Below are 13389 nucleotides of genomic sequence, written 5' to 3' on the forward strand. Positions count from 1 at the left end.
ACTGAACAACACACTAGAACAGATGGACCTAATAGACATCTACAGAACTCTACATCCAAAAGCAACAGGATACACATTCTTCTGAAGTGCACATGGAACATTCTCCAGAATAGACCACAATCTAGGCAACAAAAAGAGCCTCAGAAAATTCCAAAAGATTGAAATTCTACCAACCAACTTGTCAGACCATAAAGGCATAAAACTAGAAATAAACTGTACAAAGAAAGCAAAAAGGCTCACAAACCATTGAGGCTTAAAAACAAGCTCCTAAATAATCAATGGATTAATGACCAAATCAAAATGGAGATCCAGAAATATATGGAAACAAACAACAACAACACAAAGAGACAACTACTGTGGGATACAGCAAAAGCAGTCTTAAGGGGAAAGTATAAAGCAATCCAGACATATTTAAAGAAGGAAGAACAATCCCAAGTGAATGGTCTAATGTCATAATTATCGAAATTGGAAAAAGAAGAACAAATGAGGCCTAAGGTCAGCAGAAGGAGGGACATAATAAAGATCAGAGAAGAAATAAATAAAATTGAGAAGAATAAAACAATAGCAAAAATCAATGAAACCAGGAGCTGGTTCTTTGAGAAAATAAAGAAAATAGATAAGCCTCTAGCCAGACTAATTAAGAGGAAAAGCGAGTCAACACAAATCAACAGAAGCAGAAATGAGAAAGGAAAAATCATGATGGACCCCACAGAAATACAAAGAATTATTGGAGAGTGCTATGAAAACCTATATGCTAACAAGCTGGGAAACCTAGGAGAAATGGACAGCTTCCTAGAATAATATAACCTTCCAAGACTGACCCAGATAGAAACAGAAAATCTAAACAGACCAATTACCAGCAACGAAATAGAAGCGGTAATTAAAAAACTACCAAAGAATAAAACCCCTGGGCCGATGGATTCACCTCAGAATTTTATCAGACATACAGGGAAGACATACCCATTCTCCTTAAAGTTTTCCAAAAAATAGAGGAGGAGTGGATACTCCCTAACTCATTCTATGAAGCTAACATCACCCTAATACCAAAACCAGGCAAAGACCCCACCAAAAAAGAAAACTACCGACTAATATCCCCTATGAACGTAGATGCAAAAATACTCAACAAAATATTAGCAAACCGAATTCAAAAATACATCAAAAGGATCATACAAAATGACCAATTGGGATTCATCCCAGGGATGCAAGGAGGGTACAACATTCGAAAGTCCATCAACTTCATCCAACACATCAACAAAAAGAAAGACAAAAACCACCTGATCATCTCCATAGATGCTGAAAAAGCATTTGATAAAATTCAACATCCATTCATGATAAAAACTCTCAGCAAAATTTGTGTACAGGGAAAGTACCCCAAAATAATAAAAGCCATATATGATAAACCACAGCCAACATCATACTGAACAGCGAGAAGCTGAAAGCTTTTCCTCTGTGATCGGGAACAAGACAGGGATGTCCACTCTCCCCACTGTTATTCAACATAGTGCTGGAGGTCCTAGCCACAGCAATTAGACAAAACAAAGAAATACAAGGAATCCAGATTGGTAAAGAAGTTAAACTGTCACTATTTGCAGATGACATGATATTGTACATTAAAAACCCTAAAGACTTCACTCCGAAAATACTAGAGCTAATATCGGAATTCAGCAAAGTTGCCGGATACAAAATTAACACACAGAAATCTGTGGCTTTTTTATACACTAACAATAAACTAATAGAAAGAGGTAACAGAAAGATAATTCCATTCATAATAGCATCAAAAAGAATAAAATACCTAGGAATACACCTAACCAAGGAAGTGAAAGACCTATACCCTGAAAACTATAAGACACTCTTAAGAGAAAATAAAGAGGTCACTAAAAATGGAAACTCATCCCATGCTCCTGGCTAGGAAGAATTAATATCCTCAAAATGGCCATCCTGCCCAAAGCAATATACAGACTCGATGCAATCCCTAACAAATTACCAACAGCTTTCTTCAATGAACTGGAACAAATAGTTCAAAAATTCATATGGAAACACCAAAGCCCCAAATAGCTAAAGCAATCCTGAGAAGGAAGAATAAAGTGGGGGGGATCTCACTCACCAACTTCAAGCTCTACTACAAAGCCACAGTAATCGAAACAATTTGGTACTGGCACAAGAACAGAGCCATACACCAATGGAACAGAATAGAGACTCCAAACATTAACCCAAACATATATGGTCAACTAATATTCGATAAAGTGAACATGGACATACAATGGGGAAATGACAGTCTCTTCAACAGATGGTGCTGGCAAAACTGGACAGCTACCTACATATAAGAGAATGAAACTGGATCACTGTCTAACCCCATACACAAAAGTAAATTCAAAATGGATCAAAGAGTTGAATGTAAGTCATGAAACTGTAAAACTCTTTGAAAAAAACATAGGCAAAAATCTCTTAGACATAAACATGAGTGACCTCTTCTTGAACATATCTCCCCGGGCAAGGGAAACAAAAGCAAAAATGAACAAATGGGACTATATCAAGCTGAAAACCTTCTGTACAGCAAAGGACACCATCAATAGAACAAAAAGGTATCCTACAGTATGGGAGAATATATTAATAAATGACAGATCCGATAAAAGGTTGACATTCAAAATATATAGAGTTCACACACCTCAACAAACAAAAAGCAAATAATCCAATTGAAAAATGGGCAGAGTAGCTAAATAGACAGTTCTCTAAAGAAGAAATTCAGATGTCCAACAGACACATGAAAAGATGCTCCACATTGCTTGTCATCAGAGAAATGCAAATTAAAACCACAATAAGTTATCATCTCACACCAGTAAGGATGGCTACCATCCAAAAGACAAACAACAACAAATGTTGGCGAGGTTGTGGAGAAAGGGGAACCCTTCTACACTGCTGGTGGGAATGTAAACTAGTTCAACCATTATGGAAACAATATGGAGGTTCCTCAAAATGCTCAAAATAGAAATACCATTTGACCCAGGAATTCCACTTCTAGGAATTTACCCTAAGAATGCAGGACTCCAGTTTAAAAAAGACAGATGCACCCCTATGTTTATCGCTGCACTACTTACAATAGCCAAGATATGGAATCAACCTAAATGTCCATCAGTAGATCGACAGATAAAGAAGAGGTGGTACATATACACAATGGAATATTATGCAGCCATAAAAAGTAACAAATCCTACCATTTGCAACAACATGGATGGGGCTAGAGGGTATTATGCTCAGTGAAATAAGCCAGGCAGAGAAAGACAAGTACCAAATGATTTCACTCATATGTGTAGTATAAGAACAAAAGAAAACTGAAGGAATAAAACAGCAGCAGAAGTACAGAACCCAAGAATGGACTTATAGTTACCAAACGGAAAGGGACTGGGGAGGAGGAGTGGGTAGGGAGGGGTAAGGGCGGGAAGAAAAGAAAGGGGTCATTGCGATTAGCATGTATAGTGTTGGGGGGGCACACGGAGGGCTGTGCCACACAGAGAAGACAAGTAGTGATTTTACAGCATCTTACTATGTTGATGGACAGTGACTGTGAATGGGGATGTGGGGGGGATTTGGTGAAGGGGTGAGCCTAGTAAACATAATATCCTTCATGTAATTGTAGATTAATGATACCAAAATAAAAAATAAAAAAAGAAATATATTTGACCCAGTAATTCTTCTCCTAGGAATTTACCTGAAGTAAACAAAATCCCTGATTCAGGAAAACATATGCAAACCTCTGTTTATTGGTGCTGTATTTGCAATAGGGAAGTATGGAAACAAACTGAGTGTCCATCAATAGATGAATGGATAAAGAAGAAGTGGTACATATACACAATGAAATATTATTCAGCCCTAAAAAGGAAAGAAATGCTGTTATTTTTAACAACATGGATGGATATAGAGGGTATTATGCTCAGTGAAATAAGCCAGACAGAGAAAGAGAAATGCCATATCATTTCACATTTATATGTACTATATAAACAAAGTAAAACAGAAGGAACAAAACAGCACTAGACTCAAAAACTGAGAGGTGACTAGTCATTACAATAAGGGAGTTGTTGTGTTGGGTGGTACAGAGGAGGAGGGTGATAAAAAGGCACAATAATTCTCAGTGACAATATAAATTGGTCACAGCATGGAGAATATAGGAAAAAGTTCCTCATTTTTATATTCAAGAGATTTTGCCTATGTTGGATTCTAAGAGTTTTATGGTTTCATGACTTACATTCATGCATGTCTTTGACCCATTTTGAGTTTACTTTTGGGTATGAAGATAGAAAATAATCCAGTTTCATTCTCTTACATGTAGCTGTCCAGTTTTGCCAACTCCAGTTGTTGAAGAGGCTGTCATTTCTACATTGTAGGCAGGTTTTCCTACATTCAATTGTAGAAAAGTATTTTTCATAACATTATATATTCAAACAATACGGGAACTCTTTTTTATTTCCACCCAGTGTTTGTTATAATAAAATTGTTTTATATATTTTATTGCATTGATGAAGAAAATCGGAGCACAAATAGGTTATGGCATCAGGGTCCTGTTGGAAATTCCTGGAATGGTTGGGTCACTGGTTAAGTGAATATTCAGGATGCCAGGCTCATGGGCACGCTCCCCAGGGCCCCACACCACAGACACTTTCCAGTTAGCACCATGGGGGGAAGGAGGAGTGGACTCCTGGCTGTGAGGACATGTCCCTTAAGTTTCATGTCACTTCACCTAAGACATTGCCCAGAACATACTTACATGTTCACAACTGGGTGCAGTGGAGGTTTTGTAAAAAACCAAAATGGCATAAACAGCACAGGGAATCCCACCCAAGTGGCATGTGAGGCAGATCAGAACGTGCAGTGTCAGCAGCATGTGGAGCAGGGAGTGGGCACAGCACACAGTGGCCTGCAGCCTCATCATCATGTGCAGGAGCCTCCTTGGGCACCACGCTGCCCTCAGGAGGAAGCAAGCACAGTTACAGGAGGAAGGAGCCTTCCCTCCACCCTCCCACCCCTACCATTTCTAATTGCACATGAGACTGGAAGGGGAGAAAAACTTGATTTGTATATGCTGAAGATAAAATGGAATTTCTCAGTCTTACAGTCTAAATACCAAGAGCCATGGGTTCACACATGGAACCCTCTATGTAGACTGAGATTCTGGGAACCAATGGACATACTTCATTGGGCAGGAAATGATACAGCAGGTCACCCCAAATATAGGAATTATATAGGGAAATTTTATCTTCTAAATTGTAGAATCATTCTGGTTTGTGGAGGTCCAGCTTGTTACATTTCATTGGATTGTGTTTATAAGGAAAACTGCTGACGCAAAAAATTTTGAAAACATTATACCAAATAAAGTATTATTACCATCCTCATATGTTGGCGTTTCAACTTGGAAGTCCAAATTTGTTTGTAATCGTTTTATTAATATTGCAACATAGACTTTGAAGCCACTGACAACATGCCACTATAATCGCATTCCACTGATATCTCTGTGTTTTCTCCAGTTGTATGAAGAACATTTGACAACATCAGCTCTATCCCTTCTCCCAAGTGACTGAAATAAGATGTTAATTTTAAGATACATTCTCATCACATAAATTGTTAAGTTTCTAAACAATACACCTTGGAACTAATGAGAAACTTCTTTCAAAACTACCTGAATACATTTATTTTGACTTAAGTGCTACAATTCCAAGGAATTTCCCCAGAGTAAATTTTATGTTCTTGTTTCTAAAGCTGTAATAATGGGATTCAATGATGGAGGCACCACAGTATAAAACACAGATGGAGTGATATCTAGGTCTGTCATCAACTCAGAGGCTGGCTTCAGGTACGCCAAAGCACCTGTTGAATAAAACACAGTCACAACGACCAGATGAGGGAGTCAGGTGGAGAGGGCTTTGGACCTGGCCTCCAGGGAGGAGATCCTTGAGACAGCAGAGAAGATGTGCAGATAGGAATATAAGATAGAGAGGAAACAAGCCAGGGAAATACATGCACCAAATGAAGTCATTGGTGCTTCATTTATGTTCATTTTGGAGTCTGAGATCAAAATGATCTGAGGGATATCACAGAAGAAATGATAGATTTTATTTGAAGTAAAAGTTGTGGAAAATGTCGCTGCCATGTGCATGGCTCCATAGACTCCCACACTGATGTATGAAGCCACCACCATCCACCCACAGGCCCCCTTGTTCATGATGCTGTCATAGTGCAGTGGGCAGCAGATGGCCACATAGTGGTCATAGGACATCACTGTGAGGATCACCAATTCACCAGAACCAAAACCTGCAAAGAACAGCACCTGGAAAACACATCCAAGGAAGGATATTGTGTTCCTGTTCATTAGGGAGTTCAGAACAAATTTAGGAACAGTGACAGAGATGTAGCAGAGATCTATGAGTGACAGGTTCTTCAGGAAGAAGTACATGGGTATGTGATGCTGAGGATCCCAAGTAATGAGCAGAATGATGAATCCATTTCCTAACAGGGCTGCCAGGTAAGCGATGAGGAACAGGACACCCTGCATGGTTTGCATTCTCGGGTTCTCAGAGAATCCCAGAAGGAGAAACTCAGTGATTCCTGTGTGGTTCGTCACTTCATCCAGTATCATGTTCTCCATGAGGGAACTATTTTCTGTTATTGAAATCACAGAAATGAAGGAAAATGGAACCTACTAGTGCCAATATATTATCTAAATGTGTTGATTCTTTCACAATATGTATATAAACATAGTTAGAAAATGTATATGTGTATCTTTATAGTAAGTTAAATATTCAATACTAAAAATAAATATGTACATATATATATTCGGCAGTTAACCTACAAAATGTGAAAAATGAAACAAGGAGAATACTTTCAAGAAATAAACTCAGGTACTCAGGTTGTAATTCTAGCAGCGTAATTAACTTTAGTGAATCCAAGCTGCAATGATGCATTGGTTTCATATGTTAAATGCAGCTGGAATGGATGGTGAGGTGACTGTTTAATGTTTGTGGGGTCTGGTGGGGTTATTTTCACCATTCTGGGTGCACCAACCTCCCAACATGTCACACCTAACACTGTTAGGAAGGAGTGCTCTAAAGTTCCCTCCATGCTGATACAGGAAATTCTACCTCATAGGGTAAAAACAGTTCCAAGAAAATTCAAGCAAAGGCAAAAACAAGGTCTTCCTGGAAGCTCATTGAAACATTCTCACTATGTGCATAGATATTTAATGTTGTTTCTTGGTGTTATTTGTTATCTTTAAACATGAATTAGCCTTGAGTACAATTTGGTCACTAAAATAACCCAGTCACAATATGAGAAATACTGTATGATTCCATTTATGTGGAATCCCTGGAATAAATCCATATAGACGGAGACTAAACTGTGATGGGAAGATCTGAGGGGATGAAGCAACTTGACTTGGAGCTATTGTTTAATGGATACAGAGCTTCAGTTTTGCAAAAAGAGACAGATGGGTGTAAAGATGGTGGCCCAACTATGTGACTCATTACCACCACTTGACTGTACACTTAACAATGTTAAGATGGAAAATTCATGTTTCCTGTATTTTACCACAGTTAAAAATAAATTAACATTAAGGAGTCAGAATTTTTAACACTCAGAAAGCAACCCTGTGATATGAATATTTGAAAAACAGTAAATTGTAGTACATATTTTAAAGTTATAACCAAAAAAATGCCCATGTTTCAACATTTGTCAGATACATTTTGGAAAATTCCTGTTTTGTGCAGAAGGTTTTCCAATAATTTGATTCATTTCTGAACTTTAGCCAGTTTATTTGGGGAAAAAGTAGAATTTTTACAGGTTTGAAATGAGGACTCGGAGATTCGTGTAGTATAGGAGAAAGGACAGATCAGAGATTAGAAAAACTATTGTTTCAGGTGAGTTACCTTGTGGTATTTGCTTAACATTATGGGTGACTAAGTTTTTTGACACTTAGCAAGAGTTTATATGTGGAGCCCCATGAAAGTTTATTAAGAGGAATAGGCATATTTTTATATAGCATCTGGAATGCACTCATCGTCAATATCTATAAGCAGCTAGTAAATAAGAGAGTTAAAATAAATAATTATTTTTAGACATTTCTTATTTATTTTCATTATTATTAGACATTAATGATAGACATTTATTTAGTATCTATTGTGCATCAGGCTAAGTTAAATGTAGTGATTAAAAGCAGGGCTACCCTCATTTCTGTGTGTGTTCCTTATTGTTTGTTTTCCTTACTAGTTATAGACATTCGTCAAGTTACTTTAACCCTCTGTGACTATGTCATCAATTTGATCCAGGACCATTCTAGGCACTAAATAGTTAACACATGTTTAGAAGTCCCTGAAGCACTTTACTAATGAAATGATTTTGGCATTTGATTGTCCTCATTACTAATGAGTTGTTGGAGATGTTGAAGTTGTTATTTATTAACAATTTTAATCTGTACAGTGAACAAGAGTTACTCTCTTGTACCAATACTACTGTCATTTCACACTGAGGACAGTAAGACTCAGAGAGGTTGACAGTCACCCACCTCCCACCCCAAGGTCAAGGTGCATAGCCAGTTGATGGCAAAGATGGTCAGGCAAGTGGCTCCTTTGAGTTCTCCACCTGCCAGTCCTCTGAAGAAACACACTCAGCAGAGGGAGATCTTAACAGGACAGAGGCAGTGGATGTAGTTTAGAAAATGATAAAAGGTTTGTTTAACTTTAACCCAACATTTATGTTGCATTATAGAAATCTAGGAGCAGGCCATTAGATTGTTGCTAACAGCTTTATCTCAGTAGTTCCTGCCATTCTCACTGAAGGAGAGCATGTTTATATGTGTGCAGCTGGTGCACCTAAATACTGGTGAGTGAAGGGGAGGAACATGAGAACATTGTCTCAGTAAGAGGCATGTTAGAATTCTTCCAGTTGTTTTCTAATAACATTTAATTCTAGATTATATACTATTTATGTTTTACATTTTCAGAATATATTCCTCCCAGACTATTTGCTTACTTCAGCCTGGGTATATGTGACATATTCCACCACCTATAATTTCAGCTCTTTCTTAACTTATAGGAAATTTTTTTACTCAAAATTTCAGGACTCAACAAAAAGTACCTTTCCTTCACATCTGTCCATGGTTTTAAATACCATTACCTATTATCAAAAGGCACAGTTCTTGCCTTTTCTTAAGTATCTGGGCCTTAATTATCAAAGATATAGTACAGCAAATTCCTCCTCCTATCTAAATGGTTTAATAAAGTTCAAAGACCAAAGGATTCATGAAACAGAGTCCATACAGTTAGGGATGGAAACATCTCTGATAATGCATGACTGTTTTTATAGATTTCCAAATTCCACCTGAACCTGGGTCACATGTGTATATGAATCAGCAAATATAACTCAGTCCCCTTGTCTGACGTGCCAGCATCAACTATTGTTGTGGCTTAGACAACTACTGTGTCTGGGTTCCAGACCAAGACTGTCCAGTGATGGAGAATTTGTCAAAGATCGTGGGCAGGCTCCCTCTCAGGTCAGCCACTCCTTTTGTCTGGTCCCTCGGGCTGATGACCCTTGATTGAGAGCACCTATGTAATGGGGCATGAAAATGTTATTTTCATTTCTGTGGATGCTGAACACCATTTGTCTTGCGGCTAGACAGAAATGCTGAAGCATCTCAATGTGAATGCACTGTGTTTAGCTGCCACTTTGCAATTCTGCACATCCAGTTTATTTAAGTGCTAAAATACAATTGCTCATTCTCTGACAGGGATAATGAATATTCAGCTAATGGAGATGGTGCTGTGAAACACATATCTGAAAGCCCTAAGATTGGTATATTTTGGGACAAAATTCTTTCATAATAAAGACTAGAACAACAGGATATTCCAATCCACATCTATTTTAAAGAGAGCCTTGGACAAATAAATAATCAGAGAGAAATCATTTTTTTCTGTATTATAATTTTGATAAGTGTTTTTTCTTATCACTGTTTAAGCATGATTGGTGAGAACTTGTAAATCATTGTCCTTCTGACTTACAGAATGATCTGTAGGGTTAATTTATTTGTACATACAAATATAAATATCAGAATATATTTTGAACATGTAAGATTAATTGAAAATATTCGCTAACTTTCATAAATTAGTTAAAAAGGTTGTCAGAATTCATTCTTTACAATGAAGTTGTAAAATATTTTTGTAAGAACACATAAGTAGATGTAATATAAACTACAATTCAGTGTAGTATAGAAGAGATGTGTTTTGATTTTTAACATTACTGTATGATTATTTATATTTGGGAACCCATTTGAGCAGAAAAAATTCCACTTACTGTATTTCCATGAGTTGATTATATTTTGACAAAATGACTTCATCCATACCACGTTCCTAATTATACTGTCTCATGGGTGTGTTTGATTGTGCACTGACATGCATGCATATATGTATCTGTTTTCACTTAGTCTTATAACCGTCTTTTCTTTAACCTGGGATTTTTCCCTTTAACTGTATCTGAGACAAAATAAAAAATTTTCTATTAAGTTAATGCTTATTTTGGACTAAATATATTTTGAATCATGGTTACATATTTACAGGTGAAAGGTTCAGTCTCAGCCATTTAATTGGATAATATGTTAGAAAAATAATATTTACTCCTGTAGAGACAAGGAGTATTTTATCCAATCCAAAAGTGTTAAATAAATGTTACTTACATATTGATCATGTATTAATCACTGGAAAGCTTTGATATAAGGGATACTTCCTTATTACAGCAATTTCATCTCTGACTTGAACTGTCCAATCTCTGCAGATGCTCTTCATCCAGGATAATTTATTCTCACCTAAAGCAATAGAAGGAAGTAGCAGGCTGTACCCCAGCAGGAACTGCGAGAACTGTTACCCTCTCACTGAGATTAAAACCTCCTCAAGGTGCTCTAAGAAAAAGGCAAACAGTTACATCTGTGAGGTGGTGATGTGTCCCCTAAGTCCTTTCAAGAAAACCCAGGAGAGGAGGAGGTGGAACAGGAGAGACAAGAGAGGTGCTTACCATTTGGGGACCTGGGGAATTAAACCACAGAATAAACTCACATATCAACTTGAAGGGAAAACATTTCTTTTGTGACGCTGGTTGTGTGGAAAAAGACCAACTTAACAACAGTTCAACATTAGCTAGGAGATTCCCGAGAGAGTTAAACTCCCTGAAGCTGCTTTGCCAAATTAGTTTTTCCAGCACCTAGAAGAGCAAAACCTTTTCATGAGCCACTATATAAAAGGTGCTGTCTAGAACAAGAATTTTTATAAGTGAAAGTTAAAGATTAGGTCTTTACAGCATTTCTGCATCTTTACTTACAAAGACGTATAATCTGAATTGAATAGTCATAACATATGGAATATACTAAAGAGTATATTTAAGCTAATTTCTGCCTTCTTTGTTCATGTTTCTTTGGTTTCATATGAAAATTTATTTACCTAAGGGGTTCTTTAAATATTATCTTAAGTATATTTCAGTTACAGATTTTAATATTTTAAAATTAGGATTTAGTACTAGCTTTAAAAACTGGCTAAAAATTCTAGAAAAATTAACATGTGTTCTTCAGGGATGATGAATTTCATGTAGCGGCTATTTCCACCTGCTGAAATAGGTATGCTTATACTTTTATCCCTTGTCATAAATTTTCTTTAAAATGTTGAAAAATAAAAGTAATAATTACAAATACATATACTTTGGAAGTACTTGAAATACTGCACGGATCACAGAAGGAACGTAAAATGCAACTGCCGAGAAAATGTTTTGAGGAGAGAAAGTGCTGCTTAGAAATCCAGAAGTGACTTCCCTAAGGGTGTAGAATAAGAGATGCATATTTTGGATATGTAATATCTACAAGTAGAAGGTTAAATTGATGGATGGAGAACTGAAAAAAAGCCCCTTTTTTCTATCAAAAGGAGATTCCCTTCTATGAGAAGAGTTCAAGAAAGTCGGATGGCACCTCTGTCCCCTGAGAGGAAGCTCAAGGAGCTGAAGAAAGAAAATGGTCCCATCAGAGAAATACTTGCTAACATCAAATTCAAGTTCCAGCCTTTCCCAAGGGGTCTTTTTGTTCCCGCTGTTCCACACCCCAATCACAGAGGCCCAGAATTGTCATGGGATCCCCAGGGCTGTCAGGCCTCCTGTAAAGGGCAGAGTCATATTCTCTGGGCTGAGGGATTTGAAGTCACCCGACGATATGATTTGGTTTCACAGAATTTGAGACCTGGACATCCACAATTACAAGGGAACTTCTATGAGCCTCTTCTCTCTTCATAATATTTTCATTAGGTGAACCGTAAGCCCTTTGTATAATTTAAGGACATGAAAAACTTGAAACACTTTTTCATGTTGTGTAATTTAAAAACATTATTTTGTGTAAGCTATTATTTGTTGTTTAAACACACCTCAAATCTGTGCAATCAAAACAACCTTTGCCTTGATGGAAATATTATAAATATCATCTTATCACAACACAAACCACAGACTTTGAGAAGATATTTGCAGGTAATCTATCCAATAAGAGACTGTTATCTGAACTATGCAGCAGAATATGCACATAATTCTCATCGCTCTATAAGAAAAAACTTAAAAAACTGAAAAATAATATGACACAGCCATTCCACACCTAAGTACTTATCTAAGAAAACAAAGACTTGAAGAGAAGTGGTTTTTAGCAGTTCATCTGTAATAGGCTAAAATTAAGAACAATACATATATCCATCAACAGCGAAAGGATGAATGAATTGTGGCACATCCTACATTGCAAAACTACTTCACAATAAATGAATAAACTACTGATATCCAACAACCAGATGGATGAGACTCAAAATTATTATGATCTGTGATGAAGCCCCACAAAACAATTACCTGCTTAGTGTGTGTATAACTAGAGAATGCAAACAAATCTCCAGTCAATAAAAGCAAATCAGAGGTTGGGAATATGGGAGGGCCCTAGAAAACTATGGGGGCTGATGTTTATGTTTATTATTTTGTCTCATAGTAATGATTTCAAAGGTATATACATTTGCCTAACTTATTAAATAATACACTGTAAAATATGTAGAGTTTATTATATACCAGCGTGTGTGTGTTTGTATCTGTGTTCTCTATTTTCTTCATTCTTTTGTTTCTCCTTTATGAGAATATCACACTGTTTTGAATACTATATCCTTACCATATTGTTTGATGTCAGGGCACATGATATATATACAGTTTTGTACTTCTTTTTCAAGATTTCTATGGCTCACTGGGGTCATTTGTTCAATAAAAATATTAGTATTGCTTGCAATTTCTGTGAATTATGCCATTGGAATTTTAATAGGGACTGCATTTCATTTGTAAATGCTTTGAGTAGTATGGATATA

This window comes from Manis pentadactyla, chromosome 13 (genome assembly GCF_030020395.1).
Source record: "Manis pentadactyla isolate mManPen7 chromosome 13, mManPen7.hap1, whole genome shotgun sequence".
NCBI lineage: Eukaryota > Metazoa > Chordata > Mammalia > Pholidota > Manidae > Manis > Manis pentadactyla.